Source organism: Hydra vulgaris, chromosome 13 (assembly GCF_038396675.1).
Source record: "Hydra vulgaris chromosome 13, alternate assembly HydraT2T_AEP".
Classification (NCBI taxonomy): domain Eukaryota; kingdom Metazoa; phylum Cnidaria; class Hydrozoa; order Anthoathecata; family Hydridae; genus Hydra; species Hydra vulgaris.
Genome location: NC_088932.1, coordinates 52693580 through 52717289, shown reverse-complemented (window position 1 = coordinate 52717289; position 23710 = coordinate 52693580). Strand labels below are relative to the sequence as shown.

General features: G+C 26.9%; 1 long non-coding RNA gene across 1 annotated transcript; it reads left to right on the top strand.

Moving 5' to 3' along the window:
• The first annotated feature begins 17995 nt into the window (after positions 1–17995).
• LOC136090136 (uncharacterized) lies at positions 17996–20074 on the top strand. Its single transcript, XR_010643197.1, has 4 exons — positions 17996–18417; positions 18526–18596; positions 18704–18775; positions 19858–20074. It is a non-coding gene; the product is annotated as an uncharacterized LOC136090136 (long non-coding RNA).
• Positions 20075–23710: the final 3636 nt, after the last annotated feature.

The window sequence follows — 23710 nt, the reverse complement described above, 5'->3', positions numbered from 1 at the left end:
GTTACGATAGTTACGCGGTGTTTAAGTTACGATAGTTACGCGGTGTTTAATAGAAAATTATGTTACTACTAAGACTGCTCCTTAAGAAATGACGTATTTTAACTTCGTTCTCCCTCCAGTCTGTTATACCTCCTTGATTTGTAAAGGTTATTTCTACCATTAATTATCAATTCTTGTTACTATTTACTTATTAATCCGTGTTATATTTACATATCAATACAAATTTACAATTTTAAAATAACAAATAAAAAAGTCTATATATCTATATAGTTTTCCAGGCTGAGATGCACAATTTGAAATGAAATCCAAAATGTTTCAAACCATTGTTAAAATTCTAATTTGCAACAAGAGATAAAGGATGTAAAACTTCATCTATTTTGTTCGCAACTCGTTTGCAGTCTTTCTATAGAGTTTCAAAAATACAACATAAATAATAAGGATTACGTAACTAAAAACATTACAAAGTCTTATTATTGATTTAAATACCTCATTTATAAGACCATATTTTACTAGTTCGCATGCGAGATCCGTGCTTGTTTCATTTTGACTGACTTTGCAAGAAAGTTGTCTATTCATTTCATCTTCAAACCTCAACGTAAGTGTTAGATACTTTTCTTTGTCTTGTAGTTTAATCGAACAGGAAATTTGTATAATCTATAAAAAACATTGTATGTATTGTACTTGCTAATGCCGATTTAAATAACATTTTAAAAACATTTTTGCTTATCTTTTTTCCTACAGCTTTTTTGGAAAAAGAAAATAAACACGAAGAATATTGAAAAAAAAAAAGATTGCTACCCAAACTTAATCTCTTAAACAATGTAGCGGAACATGTATGCATACATACATACATAACTACATACATACATACATAATTACATACATACATACATAATTACATACATACATACATAATTACATACATACATACATACATACATACATACATACATACATACATACATACATACATACATACATACATACATACATACATACATACATACATACATACATACATACATACATACATACATACATACATACATACATACATACATACATACATACATACATACATACATACATACATACATACATACATACATACATACATACATACATACATACATACATACATACATACATACATACATACATACATACATACATACATACATACATACATACATACATACATACATACATACATACATACATACATACATACATACATACATACATACATACATACATACATACATACATACATACATACATACATACATACATACATACATACATACATACATACATACATACATACATACATACATACATACATACATACATACATACATACATACATACATACATACATAAAGAGCTAAATAGTAAAATAAAAAAATAACTACCAATCTAGTTTCCGGTTTGTTTTCATCTTTTTTGCTTCTTGTACAACAACTTTTTTCAAGATAAAGTAAACAAAATAAATTCTGGTTAGGTCTTAACTGGTTTTTGTGTTTTTCTAACTCCATACCTGACAAGTAATTCCGATCAGTTCTAATTTTAAAGAATATTGCGTTATCCCGAAGTATTAAAATTACAATTTTACAAAATCTTATCTATTAACTTTTGATAAGAAGAAAAACTCTATTAAATAACTTTGCACAATTGTTAATACAAATTAAATGTAAGTAACGTATAAAAATGTCATTTTGCAACAAACGACATATAATTGACAAAAAATTAATTTTTTTTAGACAACCTTAAGTAATTAAATAAAGTTAATTAATTATTTGTTATATATAAATATGTATATGTAATAATGTATAAATATGTAAAAAAACTTTAACCTACTCAACACAGGGCTTTAGTGATATAATTTGTTCGAATAAGTTGTCAAGCTTGCAGAGTAAGGTGTCATGCGGCGCCATTTGTGCTATGAACTATATTTTATTCATGGTTGATGTTAATGCATACTTATAGATTATTAGGATCGGGTTGGTGAGTGCAATTATGAATTAAAAACCAAGTCTAGACCAAAACAAATATACGTGACAGACAAATTAATGCGAAAATCTGATAAACGGTAATTAATTGCAAACGAGGAAGTGCTGCAGTAATACCAAACAATGACGTTCTAAATATTTGGTTGATAAGTCTGTTTATGGTTTTCTCTGTAAACTACTTTTTTAATAAATATTTATATCTATAAAAGTTTCTAAAATTTTAGGAATTATTAAAAATTAGACATTATATTAGAACATTGTACATAACTTTCTAACTAGCATCCTACTTTTGGCCATTTTTAAAACAACTTCCGAAGGTTAGCGTTGTTTTTAAAACAACTTCCGAAAGTTAGCGTTGTTTTTAAAACAACTTCCGAAAGTTAGCGTTGTTTTTAAAACAACTTCCGAAGGTTAGCGTTGTTTTAACATTGTGCTAGCTGGGTTAAGATATTTATTAAAAAGTATGACCAAAGAAACTTTTATATAACAAATTAACATTAAAAATAAAAATGTGTATATATATACATATATACATATATATATACATATATACATATATATATATATATATATATATATATATATATATATATATATATATATATATATATATATATATATATATATATATATATATATATATATATATATATATATATATATATATATATATATATATATATGTAAATGCAATGCCCGAATTGGGGCGAAGATGTGGCGGGATGCTATCCCGTCACCTTTTATTAAAAGTATAAATCATTCCGCCACCTTTTTATAAATCTTTATATATAACAATGATTAGGCGGTATGGTATTTTTAATATATATATATATATTTAATATATATATATATATATATATATATATATATATATATATATATATATATATATATATATATATATATATATATATATATATTCCTTAAATAGTCTTCCCAGCCTGTTAATTAGACCCAGGATATTATTATTTCACCCCACCCCATCAGCATGTTAGATCGAAAACCTTTCTTATGATTTTATATAGTAAAACCGTGTGGTGACTTATTATAAAGAATATTTTAACTACTAATAAGTCATTAGGAATAATGAGAAATAAAAAGATTTTATTAAATTAAGCGTGAACCGAAATTCTAACCAAAATAATGACAGTGAAATTATTTTGTTGTAATATATAAAACAACATAATATTGTTTTATAAAATAAAAATATAACTAAAAATGTTTTTGAATAATGCTTTACAAAATAATCCCTAACTCTCTCTCTCTTTATATATATATATATATATATATATATATATATATATATATATATATATATATATATATATATATATATATATATATATATATATATATATATATATATATATATATATATATATATATATATATATATATATAATTAATTCTAATTTCATAATAATTATTTTTTAGATAAATAGTTTTAATTAATTCATTAATAAAATAAATGAATTAAACGATAATTTTAACGATAAAATAAATTATTGAAGCTTATTGATTTTACAAATGTAAATTGTCAGTTTTACAGTTGTTAAGTTGTTGTAGTACAGTAACTTTGGGTAACTTTGCGCAAAAATTTGCAATTTTTTGTTTTGCGTTTCTAAAAATTGGTTTAAAACTTCTCCTAATATTTATATTTTATATATATTTGCCAAAAAATTTTCTTTAGGCTATCTAAAAACTGTTTTTATTAGAATATATTTTTTCAGCCATTTTTTTAACATATAAGTTGTATTTTTCATGGTTGTCTAAATTATGTTCTAATTTAACCGGGGCTAACTTTGCACAGCCTAATAAAATATTAAAAACTTTACCGTTTATATTGGGTTTTGCTATTTAAACTCTTTTTTTTCATACTGTTTAAAGCAAATTCAAACGAAAATTTAAAGGCGAATAAAATTAAATAAAAAAATATAAAATCAGATTTACAATTGTTTTGCTTAATAAAGAATTTAACACGGCAAAAGAAGCACAGCTATATTAAAAACTAAAAACACAAAGTTTCTTTTAATGGAGGCAATTATATATTTTTTAAATAATAGATAAAAACTAACTAAAGAAACTTCAAGAAAAATATGAAACATTTCTATTGAAAAAACTTATATTAAGGAAGATAAGTAATAAAAAAAGAAGGAAAAACAAACAGATGTTCAGAATACACACCGGTATATTTTAAGAAGAAATAGGTTATACACAATCATTGTCAACAGTAATTTTATCGTTAAAGTAAACCTGAAAAAAACAAACTAAAATAAGACGCATAAGTAAACATAATCTTAATTAGATACAAATGTTTCGCTTACTTTAACACAAGTATACATATGCATAGAGATATCACTATTTAAAATAAATAAATATAAAATGATAGGAAATATAAGATAAAGAAAAAACATTATTGCTTTTGCGTAATCATAATTTATGTTGTGGTGGTAATAAACTTCTCCCCAGAATCGCGATTATAATAAACTTCATCGCCATTTATGCTTTACTAAATTTAAGATGAGTATTTTATGGTTCTAAATCGCGGTGATTTAAAACCAAAAAATGCTCAACTACACTACCAATGTGATAAATATAAGATATATATAAATTTAAGATAAAACTTTATTATAAATACAACAAGTCGCTAAAGTTGGTTCTTATTGGATAAATTAACTCAAGCCGATAAGAAATATATATATATGAATTATAAAAACAACAAAACCATACAAAGTTTAACGCCGCCGTAAATACCTAAATGGAATGTTGCTAACCAATCAAAAAAACAGGTTTTAAATAAAATATAGCAACAACAACAAAAACAGTAAAGGAAACCAGTACGACGTCAAACGTCAAAAACTACTTTAGGCGGGATAAAAAATGACAACCTAAAATCAAACATTTTCACATATATACACACATACGCATACATACGCATACATCCACACAAATGTATGCCTATGTATGCGTGTACCAGTACAAATAGAGTCAAGCATTACAAGAAACTAGCGTAAAAAACACTATCCCTGAACCATATCTAGCCAACCTAGCCATTCTTCAAATTACCTATGATGGATTTAACCTTTATACATAGGATTTATATTATCTTCTGGTTCTAAAAGCTAGCTCAGAAATGTTCCAGAAACAAATGTAGTTTGTAAAGTTCTCTAGTTTAGGTTATTTTTTCAGGCTCCTTGATGTGAAACGAATATTGTCCCATTCATAAAAATTTTCTTGTGTGTCAGACAAGTATTTTTTACTTTTACCATTGGCTTCGTGTAAGCACTGTTTTCCTTGACATTTGTAATTTATCCAGAAAAAAGTTCATATGTCTCAAATTTTCTGAGCTTGTTTCTCATTCTTGTTCTTTTCGTTGACGAGTTTGCTTTCAATGCTACTCAATGAATTTGAGCTAGAACTGTGATTGTTGAATCTTTTGGAACTGTGATCATGGAATCATTTTCTTCAGATTGAACTTTTGAGTTTATGCTTTTCATGTTTTTACAATATTTTTCTTTGCAAGCTTTGACACAATATAAAAACTCCAATTTTTCTAAATCTTCTGTTCTAAATCTATATTTTTCTTGTAAGAAAATCTTAAAGTTATCGTACGATTATCTCTCTCTCTAAAGAATCGTACTTATCGTATAGTTCTCTCTCTCTCTCTAAATTGTGTGAGAAGTTAATTGATATTTACTGGATAAATACCACACTTTCTAAAACCTGTCTTTAAGTTGTTGGTCTGATTTGGTTCTACAGCAATAACTTGTTTAAAAGTTCTGGAGAATATTATTTTTTAAGAAATGTATTCGCGCCGTCAAAAGGAGAATCAGCTTGGCGTATATGTAGTATACACCAAGCTGTTTTTAAAAGTTTAAAGAAAGCCACATTTTAAAGGTTTGAAGAAACATTGAGAAATATCAAAAACATCGAGAAACAACGATTAAAGAAAGCCACATCTTGAGGTCGAGTTATAGACATTAATTACTTTTGGAGAAATATTAGAGAATAAGTTTTCATTTAACAACCTTAATTCCTGATTTTTTTTAAAGAAGGTAAAACTATAGAAAAAACATTCTTCAAAAGCTGCTTCATCAAACCAACCACTGTATTGAAGTATCTGACTCGTTTAGAACATCCTACACACCAATTTGACTACAGGTTTATAGCCTTATAAACTACAAAAGGTGGTTGAACTTCATTTGCAGCATTACCTGATACCATAATGGAAATACTTGTCTTAGAAGTGTTTTTTGTATTTGCTGGGTATTTATTGCCTCTCTTTACAAAGTATTTTTTTGTATATATAAGAAAAGTTATTAATAACTTTGCTTATATATACAGTTTACTTCAAGTTTTAAAAAGTACCGTTTTTAGATTATTATATTATTATATTATTAGATTATATACAGTTGTGGTTATTTTGCACATTGTGGAAAGTTATTACAATTTTGTCCAAAATGGTAATTTTTATTCATCTATACCGACAGTCGCATTAAAACACAAAATACTTCAACTTATGTTATGATGAGTATGTTGCGCCATTTACTCACCTTAGGTCCTAATTCTGATCTGTTTAACAGATAAAAGTTGCCAAAAATTATTTGCGTGGCTTTTTTTCTATGTTTAAGTAAATTTACTTGTGTAGAATAAAACCTCGTGAAAATGACTTTTTTACACTATTTTTATACTAAAACTAAATATACAGCTGACTTCAAAAGTGTTTTGCAGTTATAGTTCAAATGTTTAGCTGCTAAAGAATAAAACATCTTTGAATTTGGTTGTGCAAAGTTACCCAAAGTTACGGTAGTTTTACAGGTTTGAGGTCGTCCATAAATTACGTCACGTTTTTGGGTAGAGGGTAGGGATTAGTTGTTTTGTGAAGACTCGTGCGGGGCTTGTTACTGAAGAGTTAAGATGTTGTTACGTGGGGAAGGGGGAGTTTGGGAGGGGAGGGAGTCAGATGCAGTCAAAATTTGCGTGAAACAATTCGTGGATGACCCTCTTTTATTAAATATGCCATCATCATAAAAAAAAAGTGTAAGCCATAAAATTTCTTAAATTGACAAAAATAATTGATTCTTTGTTGCTTCATTATCTTTTTAATAATCTTTGACTGACACTTTAAAAATCTTAAATTTCTTGTTTTTATGTTGAGATTACCTTATTTTGTAGACCTCTAATCTAGACTATATCTATCAGACATTTTTGCATTTTCAACTTCGGAAAAATGCTCCAACATTAGTAGTAGTATACCATGGTGTAAATAACCATTATTTTTAACTAAAGGATTGTCTATAAATTACGCAACGCTAAACTTAACTTATTTAGGAAATAGAAGTAAGAGACCATTTGCTCTTTTGCTCTGCGATTTTCACGGGCTATTTTGATATATGGTTTAATTAAAGACTTTGCGAGGGAAAACTATTGCGTATATCACATTTGCGTGTCCTAAAAAAAAGGTCCTCCATTTCTGAGATATTCTAGGACTTTCAGATTCTGGTGGGGAAGGGGGGAATGTATCCCCTGGTCACTAGCAAACACCCAAATATTTATGATACAAAAATAATGAAAATTGTCAAATATACACAAAATGAAAACAATAGTTTGTTCTATCAAAGGTGAAAGGTAGTAAATAACTGATGGTTGCTAATCAAAAACAATTAGTCTCGACAGTAAATAGTTTGTTAGTCTAGGTTGTTATTCTAGCATATATATATATATATGTATATATATATATATGTATATATATATATATATATATATATATATATATATATATATATATATATATATATATATATATATATATATATATATATATATATATATATATATATATATATACAGTATTGGACAAAACATTTGCATTCAACATCGAACAATGCTAAAAAGTGTTCCTAATTTTACATGTCTTAAAAACGAAACGAACTATACTACCACAGCAAACAGTTCAGGAGTCTGGAGTCATAGCATGCTATGACATGAGCAATCAGCTGACAAGTATAAGCACACAGGCAGAAATTCGTTGACAAGTGCAATTTTTCAGCGGACAAAACAAGTGCAACTTTTTTGGTTTGTTTCATTTTCTTAAGTCTGGTCCTTGTCAACGTCACGGAAGTTTTTTAATTATTAAAGGATGTATCCAGAAGTTTCCAGAAGCATGCAGAAGCTTCCAGAAGTTTCCAGAAGAAGCATCTGGAAGCATCCAGAAGTATCCAGAAACATCCAGAAGCTTCCAGAAGCATTGAAAAGAAGCATCTAGAATCTTCCAGAACAGGTTCACACAGGTTCATTTTACTATATAAGAGACATGTAAATCGACATGTAATTCAGTCAGTATATGGAAGTCAATCAGCCAGTATTATCAAGACAGTTTATCGAAGTGAGATTTATCAAAGTGTTTTATCGAAGAACATCAATACAAGAAGTGATATACAACAAGTGTTTCATTATATCAATACAGTCCACATCCAACCAAGACGTTGTGTTCCACAGAGCATTATTGTATCATTACAAGGTAAATGTAATACCGTAAGCCTTGAGAAGCGTGCTTATTTATTTTTATTATTTTTATGACTTCAAGTGCAAAAATGGCTCCCGACAGTCTTGGATTGAAACTAAGAAAGAAAATTATTGGCAATTACGTAAGTGGTATGTCACAAAAATGTATTTGTGATAAGATCGCGTGAAAAAATGGACCGTATCAAGACTATGTTCCAAATATCGTTCTACGGGGAAGTTGGCAGCAGAACAAAGGTGGAAGACCGCGTTCCACAACTTCTAGAGAGGATTCTATGATCGTCAGATCCGTCAAGAAGGATCTCTGGATATCATCAGTCGAGATACAAAAACAATTAGAGCTGCCTGTATCGAACCGAACAATCAGATGACGTGCTGTTGAAGCCGAATTGTTTTCTCGACGCCCTGCAAAGAAACCGCTAATTTCACTAAAAAACCAGAAGAAAAGACTTCTGTTTGCTACATCTCATATTGACTGGAATGTGCAGAAATGGCGAACTTTCCTGTTCAGTGATGAATCGAAGTTCAACATAATTGGGAGCGATGGCATTTGCCGTGTATGTCGACCGGCCGGAAAACGCCTCGATTTACGTTACTGCCATAAGACCGTGAAGCATGGTGGAGACAATGTAATGGTCTGGGGGTGTTTTTCTGCTAACAATCTAGAGGTCCAATACATTGAAACGATTGAATAATGGACCGTTTCATGTATAAAAATATCCTAAAAGATGTTATGTTACCTCATGCTGAATGGAATATGCCAATAAAATGGGTTTTTCAGCAAGACAACGATCCGAAACACACTGCAAAAGTAGTCAAGCAGTGGTTTCAAGACAACCACCTATCGGTGATGGATTGGCCGCTTCAATCTCCGGATCTCAACTCTATCGAGAACCTGTGGAAGATTGTCAACCGCAGAAATAATCGTGAAGGTGTTCGTAATAAAGATCAACTGTTTGAACAAATCCAAAAGGCCAGGGCAGCAATTCCACAAAGTTTCATTGATCACCTGATTGAATCTATGCCTCGAAGATGCAAGGCTGTGATTGACAACAAAGGATTTGCCACGAAATATTGATAGCGATATACAGCTTGGTCAACATTTTGTCGAGTTACACTTGTTTTGTCCAGAAGGAAATCAACTTTTTTTAATACTTTTGCTTAATTTATTAATTTTCGTGTACAAATAATGAACTTTGTGATGAATAAACTTTGTCTCTACATTTACATGTTATTTCTCTAAATTGAAAAAATGCAGCACTTTTATATAAAGAAACTAAATTAGCATTATTTGGTTGCACTCGTTTTGTTCGATACTGTATATATATATATATATATATATATATATATATATATATATATATATATATATATATATATATATATATATATATATATATATATATATATATATATATATATATATATATATATATATATATATATATATAAACTTTATAATTACATGGAAATTCAATATTATCAACGGATATTATCGGAGATATATTATATATAGGTAACAATAGCAAGATCAACTATTTCTCTGAAACACAATTAAATTAAACTTATACTTGCTTCATCTAATATAAATACGCTATTGAAATAACTTTTTATAACCAAAACTAGTGCTTCGACACCACTTTTATATCTTTTTCTGGTTTGTAATTCTCCGCGAGTCTTAAATCAGAATTGTTTTGATGGTTAACAACTAAAACAAGTTTAATACTTTGATGATTGTACTATTTAATCCTGCCTTTTGAAATCAATGAATCAAATCAATGAGAGAATACTGTGAGCTTCATATAATGACTGTAAACGTCTGTTCAAACGTTCTTAGATATAATTTTAAGTAAGTTTAAGTAATGAATGATTTTGTGTATTAACAATAGATGCAGACTATACCATTTATTTTTTTGTGAATTTGTTGGAACATTTGTACTTAAATTTTATTGGAGCAAAAAAATAAACTTTTATTTGCTCTTAAGTTATTGTGTAAGTTAGATTTTATAATTGCCATCTATTAAATGTAGCGTTGAAAATTTCCGAGAAATTTTCAAGTCGGAAATTTTACGGAAAATTTCCGCAAATTTTGGAATTTTTAAAAAAAGAGATAATTTTATATTATAATTAATAGGTAAAATTTTATGCCTTTTTTAGAAAGTTGTTATGGACAATTTTATGCTAAAATATTATGAAGCAGATTATACAAATTTTAGAAAGTCCCTTTTGAAAAACACTTTTTTTGGTATTTTGTAAAGTTTTTTTATTATAACTATAAGTAGCAACTATGATCGTTTGTTTTCAAAATTTTATAAAATTGTTTTATCCTGTTATTTGTTAAGCATATTGATGTTCATTGCCGTATTTGTCAATATCGATTAAAATGGCCTACAAATGACTGAAAACTGTAAAATTAGATATAAAAAGATTTGGTATAAATATTTGCAGTATTTTACAATTTCTTCTTGATTTAAAGACGTTATTGATTAATGAAAGGCAAAATGTAAGGAAAATTTTTTTATTAAATTTAAACTATTTAAAAATAAAGTTAGCAATAGAAATAAAGAACTAATGAATAAGTGCGTTTAACGTTTAGCGCGCATGCCTCAGAAGCAAGAGATCCATTGTTCAACGCCACCTCTGGGCAAATCAGTAAGGAAGGAGGCGTAACCTTCCTTTCAAATACTCTTCCACGGTGTTCTGTGATAAGACCGTAAGGACATCTTGGGGCATCTAAATTAAAAAAAATAAAGTCTCAATCGCCACCTTGTTACGACATTTTTGACTTATAAGGGGTTGACCTTAAAGTACGTACGCCAAAAATTTTGAAATTTGACCCCCTCCCCCTGTTGCCATGCGTACTTTTATGTCCCACCCCACCTTAAAAGTAAAATACTTTTATGTCCCACCCCCCCTTTCTCAAATATCCCCCCTCAAATATCCCCCCCATCCCTCCTTTATTTTTGTTTCTTAATAAAAAAGCTGATTTAAAAAAAAAAAAGACGTAGGGTACCTAAGATACTTTATACGACCCCAAAGCCCTTTGTTTGCGCATTTTAAAAACGTCTTCAAGTATATATGCAAATAATAATTTAAATAAATTTAAAATACGCCGAAGGTACGTGTGTATTTGGGCGAGAGGTAAATGCAGCGGAAATAGTTGAAGAAGATGCAGGTTCGATTCCCGGTGAAATCCATGTAAACTTTTTTTCGTTTTAATAACGAATCAAATGTAAATAAACTTAAGGTGACCGCTTTTTTCAGGCACCCCTCTTTAGTAAGTAAAAAACGAGTCTTACGTGAGATCAGTAATATTGAAAACAAAGGGTAAAACCCAGGGGGGAGGGGGCAAGAGCAAAATTTGTGCCCTTTTGCTAATTTAAGAAGCTTTTTATTTTAGCAAAACCTAGTGGTCAAATTTGGAAGATTTTGAGACGCCATTGACACGTTTTTTTTTTTTGGGGGGGGGGGGGGGTACTCCGTCCCATCAATCACGGCCCTCAAGTCTTACTCAGGGCCAGTATATAAGGGGTAGCATGTATGCATGGGCCCCCTCAGGATTTTTTGATGTTCCAGATAGAACACTTTCACACATCGTGCAAACTTAAGTTTGTTAATATGCCAAATGAGGTGGCCTTGCAAAAAATTTGGATGGCGGAGGCCTGGGAACAAAAAGCCCTAAAACAATTGCCTCCCCCTTCCCTGCCCAAACGTGAAAGAAATATGTAGCAAAATTTTTAACTTTACCATCTAAAACTAAATTTAAATTTATCTACAGATTTTAATTTTTGTAGATTATATTGTAAATTACAAAAAAGTTATGACCATGCAAAATTTACACCCCTCTCATTTTGGGGGTCGGAAAATTTGCACGGTCATAACTTTTGTAATTTACAATATTTTTCTACAAAAATTAAAACCTGTCAATAAATTTAAACTTAGTTTTAGATAATGAAGTTGAAAATTTTACTACATTAGTGCCCTCACATGTGGGCAGGGGAGAGTAAGCGTTTTAAGGCTTTTTGTTCACAGGCCTCCGCCATCCCGATATTTTGCAAGGGTCCTCATTTAGCATAGGTTTAAACAAACTTAAGTTATGAGTTTGCACGATGTGTGAAAATGTCCTATCTGGAACATCAAAAAATTCTGAGGGCGCCCATACATGCGTGTGCATAGAGGAAAACTATATGCACACACATTATTGTTAATGCACCCATCGAGCTACGCAATCATTTAACATAATGAAGTTTTTAAATTTATATTATTAATTATCCTGCCGGCAATTAATCTCAGAATTATTTGCCGGCACTGCCGGCAATTACCTTATACGTTATTTTTTAGTGAATTTTTGTTTAATTTTATTAGGTTTTTCAAAAATATTCAACAAAAGTTGTTTTGTGAAACTATTTTAAGTTATAGAGTTTCAAAAAAGAGTGTTATATTTTCTTAATGGCGTAAGAAATCCCAAAACACAGTGACAAAGCCTGATTATAATAGTGAATATATAAGCCAAATAAGTTTTATTTTGTCAGAACCTAAATTTGTTGAAGTGGACAAGATATTAGATGACGAAAAAAACACAATCATCAGGAGTGAGTTTAATAAGTATTTTACTAAATAGTTATATCAGTTATGCAATCACCCCCTAGTTATTCTCTATAACTAAATTTTTAATATAATAAAAGTAACATAGAAATAAATAAAAATAACTCATAAATAAAAATAAGAATAAAAATATAAAACCAAAAATAGAAATAAAAATATAAAACCCATAAAATAGAAATAAAAATATAAAACTCATAAAATAAAAATAAAATAGAAATAAAAACATAAAACTTAAAATAAAACATAAAAATATATAAATGTTCATTTAGTCACAATCAAGTACCCTCATTTTCATCATCCTGTAAAGTTATATGGCTCTAAAATTTGTGGCACTACTAAACCATATAACATGTAATAAATAAACAATAAACTATTTTCTATGCAATCGTCCCGCTTAATTCTCTATAAAAAAATTTTTTTTTTCTTTTTTCTTTTACTTTAATTCATATTCAATTTTTCTATGCTTGAAAAATGCTGGATCACAACAAAACTCCTATGACTTCTACTTCTTTGACTCTTCTTCCTTTCTTTCCTTCTTTTTACTGTAATATTTTTTGTTATTGATATTGTTATGATTTTTATATTTTTTATTTATTTTTTTTTTTTGCATTATCCTTATGATAACGTATGATCAACGTACCTTTTAAAAAAACAAATCTCTCGCACTTTTCCATTTCGTACCGTGGTCCTTATCTATATAATAAATTAATATCAAAAAATACTCAACTGGAAAAATCGAATAACTTAAATACTCTGAAAACGTTATTAAAAGATCTCATTTTAAACACTAACAACTTTATGAACTTTTATTAACCCAAAAACATTTAAAACTATGTATAAATTTAACTTTGTTACGAAACTAATGTAAACTCTAAATAACCAAAAAACTCTAAATAACTCAAAAACAACAGCAATAACAAAAACACAAAAGCAAATAATTGGCTTATTTATCAACACTCGAACGACTATATATTACCTATTTAGCAATTTACCTATTTAGCAAATCGTGTACCTACTTATATTAATGTGTATTGAAATAAAATCAAAAAATTAAAAACTTCTTTTTGTCTGCATTCTTTGTTTTTTTTGCATTTTGGATTTTTATTCTCATTCTGCCGAAAACCGATAACATTTTTTTGTTTTTGTTTTTATATTTAAAAAAAAAAAAAAAAAAATAAACTTATTTTAAAAAAAAGCATCCAAAAATATTAGTAACGCATAGCGGCTTCTTGATGACAAGACCGTCGGTCTTCTGCAAGTTTTCCGCGTTCTTTGAAGTAATTTCTAATACTTTACAGTTTTACTTTATATATTTTTTTGTATAACGTAACTTTGTAATTTTTTTTTTTTAATTCTATTTACTCTGTAAAGATTCTATTATATTTTACGAATTTGTGAGGATTAAAGAACAAAAAAAATTTGAATAAAAAAAAAAATTAAAAAAAAAATAAAAAATGATAATCACTATAATATATATAGTCTATATTATAGATAAATATATAATAAAATATATACCTATATATAGTAAAATATATAGATAGTACTTATTATATTACTGGATTTAATATTATTAATACTATTTATTACTATTATTATTACTATTTGTTTTTATTTATTTTTTATTACTTATTATTATTATCATTATTATTATGCTATATTTCTACCATCATAGGTCTTTACGCGTCATCAGTTTATAACTGTTTGTAAATGTCCCGCACGATTGTATATATATACAGTTATTATTAAAGTGAAAATATATTGATTTGATTTGATTTTGATTTGATTATATCATTTAGTTTCAGAACTTTTTTTAGTTTTATGTATACAGCTTTATGTCAAAACATGTAAAAACTTTTAGCTATATATTAGAACAATGGCTTTTTAATTGGTAGTATAATTTCAATGGTTTAAGGGCAATTAATGTTATATGTCTACAGTTTCATTTTCACTAATATGATTATAATACATAATAAGCGAGGTCAGGCAATTTTTACAACCAGATGCTATTCCTGGTGTTAACTTGTTATTCAGATCAGGACTGATTATTTTTTTCTTGTTATAATAACAGAAGTTTACCAGACTGTATGGTGCTATGAAAGGTATACCTTTATAAGATATATAAAACTTTTTTATTTTTATTTACAGCTTCTTCTATTGAATACAATGAAGCGACTGAAACTTTAATTGATGGCATTTTGTCTGACTTCTTAAAATACGCTCCATTTCAAAAAGGTGGCAGAAAAGAAAGGAAATTAGATTGATTGTTATAAATATTTACATATATTTCAATAAAGAAATATTTTCTTGTTGTCTACTAATATTTTGTTTTCAGTTTTAATTCAACATTACCAAAAAAAAATTTCAGTTATGAAAAAATGTAGGATTGAGTAAAATAAGAAAAGCTTAACTAATATAATATTTTTATTTATAATAAAAAAAAATTACTAATGATGTGGTATTAAAAATTGGTATTAATATTAATGTTTATTAGATGAAGATGTGTAAAAAAAAATAAATTACAAGTTATTATTTGGACTTTAAAATTGTTTGAATGATAATTTATTATTTATTGAGATGTTTTCTTTTTTAATTTTTGTTGCTTTTATATTATCAATCAAACTAAGTTATTGTTGTGTGATATTTTAAAATAAACTGTATATTATATTTTGTATTAATAATGAATATTATCTATTTTTGTTCAATATTCCGTTTTAATCTTATGTAGTTAATTATGTTTTAGCAACCTGGGATTCTTTTATTATTTTCCTTTGATGCCTTGTGTTATTTTAACATAATATATTCAGAACTATGCAGATTAATAGAATAATAAATATATTCATAAAAATGAATTTAAAATATAATAAATTTACAAAATAAAGAAAATCTTATCTTTGCTAATAATGTCTACTAATATTTTTGTTTAGCAAGTATCGTGGTTATAAAATGTCAAGATTTAGCTAGTTTAACTAGGCCTGTTAGTACACTTATATTATGGTTTCTTCAATTTTTTATTAGTTCATATAATATTTTCAAAATCAAATATGTGGAAAGGAGCTGTTTGGAATGAAGATTTACAAGGAGAAGAAGGTGTAATTCCATCTAATTGGATTTGTAATAAAACTGTTTATTGGCCTCCAGGTACCAAAGCATTGACTGCACTAAAATGCTGAGAAGAATTGGCCTAAGTTTCCACAAATTAAAACTAAATTCTCTTCAGGTATTACATCTATATATTACAATTATTATCTTTTAAATAATTTTGTAAGGAAGAGTTATTTTGTTGATATAAAATATAACTATTCATATAACTATTTCAATTCCCCAGAAACAAGCAGGATTGTGGAAAATTTGAATTTACAACTACAAAAGAAAAATGTTATAATGAGAATTTCCCAAGTAGGTATTAGTTTTATATGCTTGGATTTTATAAATTTTAATGTTTATACATAAAAATAAAAATTTTTTTTTAATCTTTACCATAATTTAGTTATTATATTTTACAGGTTCAGTTATCAAATATTTAGATGAAGTGTCAATGCACATGTCCTCCAGTTGTTCATTGATCAAATCTATAGGTATATATATATATATATATATATATATATATATATATATATATATATATATATATATATATATATATATATATATATATATATAAACAACTTTTAAATGTATTCTACAAAATAGAGTGCTAAATGTTCTTAAAAGAACAGAGCAATTATGTATTAGTAGAAAATCACTTCACAAATTTTTTTTTTCGTTTTACACAATAGAATGAATATATATATATATATATATATATATATATATATATATATATATATATATATATATATATATATATATATATATATATATATATATATATGTTTATATATATATATTTATTTATTTTCAGGGGTAAATAAATAAATATATATATATATATATATATATATATATATATATATATATATATATATATATATTTTCCCCTGAAAGTGTAAGGGATTATTAAAAATTGCTTTAGCAAATGCATGCTATTTAACATGAAAAATGACATTATTGACCTCTGTCGAAGCCCCATAAGTGTAAAAACATGAAAGCTAAACCTAAATTAAAACAAAAAAAAATCCTCTATAATATTAGGTGTAAAATCTCCTCCAAAATCCTATTTTTCTTATAAAAATTTTATGTGGCCACTCCAATTATAACTTTTCAATGTTAGAAAAATTTAATATTTTGATTATTAATTTATTTTGAAAAAAGGTTGTTTTATTTAAATTAAATATTTGAAAAAATTATTAATAATCATCTAAGAGCAGGGCCGTCCCGAACGGGGGTGTAGGGGGTGTCCCACCACCCCCAATGCTGTCATGTAAGCATTTAAGTTGACACATTTAGTTTTCAGTTTTAATTCAACATTACCAAAAAAAAATTTCAGTTATGAAAAAACGTAGGATTGAGTAAAATAAGAAAAGCTTAACTAATATAATATTTTTATTTATAATAAAAAAAAATTACTAATGATGTGGTATTAAAAATTGGTATTAATATTAATGTTTATTAGATGAAGATGTGTAAAAAAAAATAAATTACAAGTTATTATTTGGACTTTAAAATTGTTTGAATGATAATTTATTATTTATTGAGATGTTTTCTTTTTTAATTTTTGTTGCTTTTATATTATCAATCAAACTAAGTTATTGTTGTGTGATATTTTAAAATAAACTGTATATTATATTTTGTATTAATAATGAATATTATCTATTTTTGTTCAATATTCCGTTTTAATCTTATGTAGTTAATTATGTTTTAGCAACCTGGGATTCTTTTATTATTTTCCTTTGATGCCTTGTGTTATTTTAACATAATATATTCAGAACTATGCAGATTAATAGAATAATAAATATATTCATAAAAATGAATTTAAAATATAATAAATTTACAAAATAAAGAAAATCTTATCTTTGCTAATAATGTCTACTAATATTTTTGTTTAGCAAGTATCGTGGTTATAAAATGTCAAGATTTAGCTAGTTTAACTAGGCCTGTTAGTACACTTATATTATGGTTTCTTCAATTTTTTATTAGTTCATATAATATTTTCAAAATCAAATATGTGGAAAGGAGCTGTTTGGAATGAAGATTTACAAGGAGAAGAAGGTGTAATTCCATCTAATTGGATTTGTAATAAAACTGTTTATTGGCCTCCAGGTACCAAAGCATTGACTGCACTAAAATGCTGAGAAGAATTGGCCTAAGTTTCCACAAATTAAAACTAAATTCTCTTCAGGTATTACATCTATATATTACAATTATTATCTTTTAAATAATTTTGTAAGGAAGAGTTATTTTGTTGATATAAAATATAACTATTCATATAACTATTTCAATTCCCCAGAAACAAGCAGGATTGTGGAAAATTTGAATTTACAACTACAAAAGAAAAATGTTATAATGAGAATTTCCCAAGTAGGTATTAGTTTTATATGCTTGGATTTTATAAATTTTAATTTTTATACCTAAAAATAAAAATATTTTTGTAATCTATACCATAAATTAGTAATTATATTTTACAGGTTCAGTTATCAAAGATTTAGATGAAGTGTCAATGCACCTGACCTCCAGTTGTTCATTGATCAAATCTATAGGTATATATATATATATATATATATATATATATATATATATATATATATATATATATATATATATATATATATATATAAACAACTTTTAAATGTATTCTACAAAATAGAGTGCTAAATGTTCTTAAAAGAACAGAGCAATTATGTATTAGTAGAAAATCACTTCACAAATTTTTTTTTTCGTTTTACACAATAGAATGAATATATATATATATATATATATATATATATATATATATATATATATATATATATATATATATATATATATATATATGTTTATATATATATATTTATTTATTTTCAGGGGTAAATAAATAAATAGATATATATATATATATATATATATATATATATATATATATATATATATATATATATATATATATATATATATATATATATATATTTTCCCCTGAAAGTGTAAGGGATTATTAAAAATTGCTTTAGCAAATGCATGCTATTTAACATGAAAAATGACATTATTGACCTCTGTCGAAGCCCCATAAGTGTAAAAACATGAAAGCTAAACCTAAATTAAAACAAAAAAAAATCCTCTATAATATTAGGTGTAAAATCTCCTCCAAAATCCTATTTTTCTTATAAAAATTTTATGTGGCCACTCCAATTATAACTTTTCAATGTTAGAAAAATTTAATATTTTGATTATTAATTTATTTTGAAAAAAGGTTGTTTTATTTAAATTAAATATTTGAAAAAATTATTAATAATCATCTAAGAGCAGGGCCGTCCCGAACGGGGGTGTAGGGGGTGTCCCACCACCCCCAATGCTGTCATGTAAGCATTTAAGTTGACACATTTAGCAAATTTTGAACTATAGTTGGCTAATTGCAAATATTGAGTACCTTTTTTGTGTGTGTGTGTCTCTAGTTGACAAAAAATACATACAATACATAAAAATACATACATACCCCCCCCCCCCTCCCCATGATAAACCACTTCGGGACGGCCCTGCTGTTAGATGATTATTAATAATTTTTTATAAGTTTAACACCTTTCCATTCATTATATTTTTTCAAGTTTTCCTTTTTTGATTTTCTTAAATATATTTTTTTTATTTACAGCTTCTTCTGTTGTATTCAATGGACCAAAAAAAACCTCGGTTAATGGAATATTGTTTGATTTTCTAAAATACGCTCCATTTCAAAAAGGTGATGGAAAAGAGAAGAAGTTTGTGTAGATTTTATTCAATTATATGTAGATTATATTCAATTATTTGTCTATCTTATTCAATTATATGTAAATATATGTAATATTTAAATATATTTTTCAATAAAACAACTTTTATCTCTTGCTTTAATAATACTATTTTAACTAAACTAAACTGAAAAAGTTCTAAATAGTCTAAGTATAGACTATAAGTAGATTTAATATCCATAATATACCTTAATAATGTAATAGAGAAGTGCAACAGCACTATTGGACATGCATACTACGTTTTGATGGTGATCTCAGTTTTTATCAACGGTTTCTGTGATTACAAAACGTTTTTAACAACCGGTTTAACGTTGATAAATCAACGTTTAAAAAACTGTCATTCTTAACGTTGTTTCAACGTAAATTCAACGTTATTGTAACGTTTTTTTGGTTCGAATCAACGTTGACATAACGTTTGAACCTAACGTTGATTTAACGTTGAAAAAAACTTTCATTCTAAACGTTAAATCAACGTAATTTCAACGTTTCAACGTAAGTTCAACGTTATTTCAACGTTATTTGCCGGCTGGGATATGTTGTACACAAGCTCAAAAGACAAGCTAACGCAGAAAATGAAAAAGAGATTGACAAATCGAAATTGGGCTGAGCAATAAAAAGTATTGCGTTAAGAAATAGAAGTACTGCGTTTTCAATTATTACTGTTAAAAGTGACAGTAATAATTTAATAATTGTAAGGAAGCGTGTTAAAAGTGACAGTAATAACTTAATAATTGTAAACGAGCATGTTGAAAGTGATATTTATTATTTAATTTGTAACCTAATTTTTGTTATTATTGTTAATGGATAATTTATTGGTGCATGCTCTCCACAGACCTCTTTTTTATTATATATTCTGTTGGTGGAGCAGCATAGACACTCTTGTATTTTGTACTAGTTTAAATGCATAGTCTCTCCAAAGAAACAGTTTTCAATCCTCGAGATTTTGCAATTAGAATCGAGGATTATAATCACGATCAATGATGATCAAACATGATCAATTTACTTCCCACAGTTATAATAATAAATGTCTAATATACTCTTTTAGCAAATTTGTTTTATTACAGTTTTTTTTATTTTTCGTTTAAAGTGCGTAAACTAAACGAATTGTAACTCTATAAACATCAAAGTTTTTGATATGAAAAAATTGATGCATGTAGAACGTTGAACAACTGATGCATGTAGAGTTGAACAATTGATGCATGTAGAGTTAAACAATTGATGCATGTAGAGTTGAACAATTGAGTTATATTACTACTTATCTTGGTTTTATTTCTTTTATTTTAATAGTCTATTGGAATCTTCAAGTTCTTTCAAGTTCTTAAAAGTTGTTTCAGTAGTCTGCTTGGGTCTTCAAATTCTTTTAGAATTTATTTCAATAGTCTACTTAAGTGTTCAAGTTCTTTCAAGTTCTTGAAAGTTATTTCAATAATCTACTTGAGTCTTCAAGTTAGTTTAGAATTTGTATTTGCTTTTGATGGAATTTTTTTCTACTTAAACGTTTCACAATTTGAAAAGTTATCAGATGTGTGTTTCTGTAGCAGAGGCTTCTAATAACTCTATTTACAGTTCACAGCTGGGAGGCACATCTTCAAAGCCAGTTAAATTAATTCAGAAGTTCTTTTAAGAAGAAGTTATCGAGTAGAATACTTTTTATTTGAATAAGCTTTTGTTTTAACTGGTATTTAAAACTAGAAGAAACTGTTACAACATCACTCCGTTTAACAGAAATAAACTTTTTTGAAATGCTACCCAAAGTTCTGTAAGATGTTTATGAACAAGTTGGGGTACTAAGTTTTGAAAAGATGGCGAAATGCTTTTGCTAGAATTCTGCGTTTTTTCTGCAAGCAGATACCAGCCCTTTTAAAACAATTTGTATGCAATTTATATCAGATAAAAGAGATTAAGAAAATTGAGACTTTTAATAGAAATGCATTAAATCTTTTATAACCGATTTTTTAGTCTGTAGTTACTTAAATCCGTGCAGATTTCTCTATAAACTAAAGACTGTAGCAAATGCGTCTGTTAAAAGGTAAGTATATCCTCCTATTATATGGAAAACATGTGTACAAATACATTAAACTTGAATTTAAAAAAAAATTTACGTTAAGCTACCAGGAAGTGTTTCAAAATTACATATTTGCGGTTAATTTTCCAATGTTAGCTTTTTTTTTTAACCCAGACCACATGAAATAATTTGCATCTACGCATATTTTTTTACGGGAGAATTTGTTTACAACCATTCACTTTAAACTCTCTGTAATATGAAAACAATAAAAAAAATGCCAATTTATCAAAATTGTCACTCTAGTAATTTCTACATTATGTTTATATTTCAAACGTTTTTATTTCAATAAAACAACATTTGCGCAAAAAGTTTGCAATTTATAAAACTTAATCATACCAGAATCGATATTACCAAGAACAACAAAAAAAAGCGGATCAAAGCGTTATGAATATAAAATTTCTCAAAAAGGTATGCTTGTATTGGAGTTACCACCCAGTGGGCACGCGTCGTCCGGGGGATGTCCGTCAGACCTTTTGCGAAAAGAAAAAGATGGTCCCAAAAAAAGAGGTTTTTTTTATACTTGAATAAAAAGCTAAAATAAAGACTATCGGTACACATCAAATTGGGTTAACAGATTAAAAAAAAACTGTTTAAAACTAGAGAAATAAGAGTCAAGGGAGTAGTAAGATTCTTTAAATCAATTTTGACTTTTAAATAGTTATTAGTTATTTAATAAAAATTAATTAAACTCTTATATAAAAATATTTTTAAAAAATTACTTAAGATTAGCATATTTATTTAGCATTCCTGTTTTTTAATAATCTAGGTTATTACAAAAGCTAGTAATAACCAAAGAATCCAGTAATTGTTTTCTATAATTGATTTGGTAATTTTTGTACAAAAATGTTACTTTTAAAACATCGCTTCTTTTTTACTTTGCAAAAAAAACAAAAAACAGTAGATCATATGAAAAAAAAGTTTTTGTATATATTCCAGTCATAATTGATTTACTATTTTGATTCACTTATTTTTTCAATAACTTTTTCAGGATTTACAGGTTGCTTATTGAAAAAAAGGCTTATGGGATAGGTGGATTTGTCTGACGCACGTTTTCATAAATAGTTTTAAAGGGTTTGTTGAAAATTTTGAGCAAGATTCTTTTTTTCAAATATAACAAAGGTTTGATAGACTCATTGAACTTATTTAAATAACATTAATTACATCACAGTATAAAAAAAATTGTAACTCAAGTACAAAAAATTATTTTTCATAATGTGAAAAGGCTATAAAATATTTTTTACTATACAAATAAAAAGTATAAACTTTTATATTAAACTATTATTTAGGAGATGGCTATTGAAAAAATTTTGAATACTCTTCTATTTTTCAAAAAACTAAAAAAACAAGTATCTTGATTTAAAAAAAGTATGTAGCAATAGTTTAGATCATGACAATTTTCAATTAAAGATTCAAGTTTAGCTAATGTTGATGCTAATGAGATTTGTTCAGAGGCAAATAAATATATATTTCACCTAGCTCTGACAGTTAACATGAAAATTTGATACTGAAATAAATAAAATACTTTGTGATTGGTCTTCGCAGTATAAAATAAATCGTGTGACACTTGCATCACTTTTATTATTAAACCATATTTCCCTACATAACAACCACATCCGAGGACATTATTAAAGGCACCTCCAGTGTTTGAAGTTAGG